This window comes from Chiloscyllium punctatum, unplaced genomic scaffold (assembly GCF_047496795.1).
Source record: "Chiloscyllium punctatum isolate Juve2018m unplaced genomic scaffold, sChiPun1.3 scaffold_123, whole genome shotgun sequence".
Classification (NCBI taxonomy): domain Eukaryota; kingdom Metazoa; phylum Chordata; class Chondrichthyes; order Orectolobiformes; family Hemiscylliidae; genus Chiloscyllium; species Chiloscyllium punctatum.
In genome coordinates, this window is record NW_027309857.1 from 582,829 (window position 1) to 587,476 (window position 4,648).

Below are 4,648 nucleotides of genomic sequence, written 5' to 3' on the forward strand. Positions count from 1 at the left end.
GTCCAAAGATGTGCAGGTCAGGTGGATTGGCCATGCTAAATTGCCCGTAGTGTTAGGTAAGGGGTAGATGTAGGGGTATGGGTCGGTTGCGCTTCGGCGGGGCGGTGTGGACTTTTTGGGCCGAAGGGCCTGTTTCCACACTGTAAGTAATCTAATCTAATCTAATGTACCCCCCCTTAACCATATCTGCTGGCAACTCATCCCTGTACCAGCCCTCTGTATAAAGAAGTGGCCCCTCAGGTTCCCTTTTATTCCTTCCCCTTTAACCTTAAACTGATCCCCTCTAATCCTCGATTCTGTACACCTTGGAAAACGACTGAGAGCATTAACCCTATCCATACTCCTCGTGATTTTACACAGCTCTATAAGGACTCCCTCAGTCTCTTACACGCGAAAGAAAAGGTCCTAGCTTGTCCAACCTCTCCCTATAACTCAGACCATTGGGTCCTGGCAACGTCTTTGTAAATTTCTTCTGCACTCTTTCTAATTTAATAACATCGTCCCCATAACAAGGTGACAAACACTGAACACAATACTCCAAGTGCGGCCTTACCAAATTCCTGTGTAACTGTAACATTACTTCCCAACTTTTTTACTCAATATCCTGCCTGGTGAATGCCAATGTGCCAAAAGCCTTCTTCACTGCCCTGCCGACCTGTGACTCCACTCTTAGAGAACCGTGCACCTGAACACCAAGGTCCCTCTGCCCACTGCACCCCTTAAGACCATTTACAATGAAACTCCTCCCTTGATTTCAGTTTCCAAAATGCAAGACCTCACGCTTCTATATTAAATTCCATTTGTCATTGCTCGGCCCATTTCCCCACCTGGTTAAGGTCCTGCTGCAACTTTTGATAAACATTCTCACTGATCACGCTCCCAATCACTTTAGTGTCATCTGCAAACTTACTAATCATACCTTCCATATTCTCAACCAAATAATAGATAACAAACAGCAATGGACCAAGCCTCCGGTCTGACAAACATCCTTCCACTCAACCCTCTGCTTTCTACCATCAAGCCAACTGTGTATCCAGTTGGCCAGTTCCCCCCGCATTCTACGAGATGTAACCTTCCTGAGCAGCCTGCCATGTGGAACCTAATCAAAGGCCTTACTGAAATCCATAGAGACTACATCTATCACTCTGCCCTCATCAAACGTCCTGGTAACTTCATCAAAGGACTCTAAGAAATTTGGGAAGCATAATCTCCCACTCACAAGTCTATGCTGACTGCTCTGAATCAAACCCTGTGTAAGTAATGGGTGCAGTCAATGGTATGCTGTCCTTCATTGTAAGATGATTCGAGTACAGAAGTAAAGCCGTCTTCCTGCTGTTGTAGAGCCTTGCTGAGAGAGCATTCGGGGCACTCTCAACAGATTTGATGCTCTTTGTAAGGAATGATCTCCTTACCACAGACACGGGTGATGGTAACATGAGGATAGAGTGAATAAGCTGAGTGTTTAATCTGTAGAGCTGTGAGAGACGAAGAAATGGTGACGCTGAAACACGAGGAGTGGCAGCGATCACTTATTTGCAAAAGAGACATTGACAGGGAGAGAAATTCCATAATTTACCCAGGATTGATTGGTTTGATTGATTGCCACGTGTACCTCAGTACAGGGAAACACTTTGTTTTTGAGCAGTGGAGGATGATCATAGTAAGCATGGCCAGACAGATCATAGGGTGGAAATAGACCTGGACAGAGTAAGGCATACAGGTTACACTGAACAGGACATGCACTCGACAAGGTCAACATGAACAAGATCACCATTAACTGAACTTAGAGAGTCCATTCATCAGTCTAACGTGATTTTCCGAATAGTTTATTTGCCTAAATTAACTCTCGCTCCGTTATTGTGCAGTCGGTGTGTGAACCCTGTACTGAACCGTCATGTTGCTCACAATCCCCAATAGCAGCCACAATACCTTCCATCTGAAACAGGTAGCCATTCCAACCAGCTTCCGCCCTACATAGAGAACACCAGGCTGTCTTCTTGGAGATGGAAGATGCCTTCTTGAGACTTTACACAAGACATATGGCTTCCCTCCTCACCACTAGAAAACCATGTTAAAGTCCCACGTGTGTATCATAAACAACGGAGCCAAGAGGAACAACGTGGAACAGACAGTCTGTGCAGCCTCTGCCCCACTTGTTCATCATGTTAGAGCATCAATTAGGAGACAGTGAGGACTGCCAATGCTGGAGATCAGATTAGAGCATCAATTGCTGGAAAAGCACAGTGAGTCAAGCAGCATCCGAGGACCAGGAGAATCGACGCTTTGGGCATAAGACATTCATCAGGATTCAGCAAATATTACCTCATTCTGCCCCCGTGTAAGTGCATTGAGGTGGGAATGCCCTCCTGCTGTTCCTGTGTAAGTGACTCAGGGGAGTGATTGGCTTCAATCTCGTCTGATTGGACAGGACTGGTTAACCCTGGTTCTGTTTGACAGCTCATTGTACTGACAATGTTGCAGCTTTAAGATGTTATTTTGTCCTGGTTTATTTTATGATAGAGATTGAACGATTGTTCCCAAGCTTGCCAGTTAAGACCACTTGAGTAACAGCTAGGGAGGCCTTCGGTTAATTTTATTTCAGCCTGAATGGGTGTGGCCAACTCTCACAGATTAGGATCTCTGGGTTTTGGTTTCTCAGTAACATCAGAAACTATTGGGGTCTCCACAGAGTTGGAAGCTTCAGTGGATGTCTCCTGGCTGCTACTCTCTCTGAAATTTCTCTTGATACTGTTTTTAATTCTTGGGTTGGAGAAATGTTTGTGACAATCTGGGTCTGAATATTCCTTTTTGCCAAGGGCTGTGTTTATGGGATTTCCCTATATTGGAACAGTTCATTAGTAATAGTTCCTAGATCTATTATTCTGTTAACTTGTCCAATAAAATTACGTTATTCTAAATTCCTCTTTCTTTGGTTTCATTTTATCTTTCATGTTTAAGAAGATGGTGTTTAGCTTCACACCGAGTAGTTTGACCAGTCACATTGCATCTGGAACAGACACTTTACATTTCCTTTAAAATAAGAAAACATTAGAATCTAGGCTACCGCCTTCAAATATTTTCGAGGGGCTCTGGTGTGGCCCATCACACTCGACTCCTTCTCTTCCTGAGTAATAGGCTGGAGGCACTGAATGGGCTGTCCCTGTTTTTCTCCAATAGTGTCAATGGGCTGAACGGCTTCCTCATATTCCTGTGAAACCAGCGTGAGGTGTTGAATGAACTCTTGTTTTACTGTGGCAATGTGCAGTGCCCGCCAGTGCTGTTACATGAATGTTACGGACACTTTAACAGCACAAGTCTCAATGGAATCTGAATCCTGCTACACACGGACAAAGACCAGTTCAGGAGCTGACGGGGGACAAAATGTTCTGAACATTGTGGAACCTTCAGTGATCATCCCCACTTCTGATCTTATGGTGGGGAGGTTCAGGGTGGGGAGACATTGATGAAGCAGCTGAAGGTGTTTGTGAAGGGGAAGCTACCCTGAGGATCTCCCACAGAGGTGACCCAGGACTGAGATGATGAACATCTTCCTTTGTGCCATGTTTGACCCCAAACACTGGAGAGGTTACTCTGATTCCCATTAAGTTCAGTTTTGTTAAGCTCCTTTATGTCAACAGAAGTCAACCACTGCCTTGATATCGGGGTCAGTCATTTTTATCTGAACACTTGACGCAACCTCTTTTGTTCACGTCAATAGGCCATGATATAGGAGCAGCAAGTGTTTTCTTCAAACAGGTGATATTGAATGTCAGGATCACTCTTCTCAAGAGTGTTCGGGAAGCTAGATGACGGAACGTATTTGAAGAGGAGATAGATGGAAATTGAACTGTCAGAGAGTTGAGGGCGATGAAGAATTGGATAGGAAAGAAGATTTGAGACCAGGAGCAGATCAGTCATGATCTTAAAGAAGGGCAAGGCAGGCTTGGGGAGTGAACAACATGCCCCTGTTTCTGATGTTCTCCGATTCTGTTATTGGAAAGTTAGTGGGTGTTATTTTCATGAATGTTCTGTTATTGAATGTTGCAGACAGGGACGACCAGAGGATTTTGTGAGCCATCCCTGAGTGAGGTATGGGGGCTGTATTCACATTGAATCTGAGTGTACAACATGACCAACAAATAAAGCACAAGTTGCAGAGAGGGGAAGCTCTGTGAAGAGAGATGAGGGGCCTCTTTCATACCAAGCCTGAGTTTTCCAATTACATTTCCCAATTCACTTCAAACCGTGTGGGACAGTACTGAGGGGCTGAAATGTCTCCTGTGTTTCTGTGCACCCGGCTATAGGAGTAAGTAACCTCCAACTGCTCCTGTCTAGCGGGTTTGAGGGGCTGAATGGAACACAGGAACATGGGAGTGAGGAGCAGGAGTGGGTCATTAGATACTTTGAGCCTTCTCCACCAGACACTAAAATTGTAGCTGATCAGGTTGTGGTCTCAGCTCCACTTTCCTGTCTGCGTCCCATTGTGCACTTCTTTGTCAAATATTTAACTAACGCAGCTTTCAATCAATGTGAACATAGAGACACGATAACCTTCCACTGAAGAGAATTCCGACTTGAAAAGTCCTTTCAGAATTATTCATCATCCATCTTATAGAATCAGAGAGTCATGCAGAATGGAAACAGACCC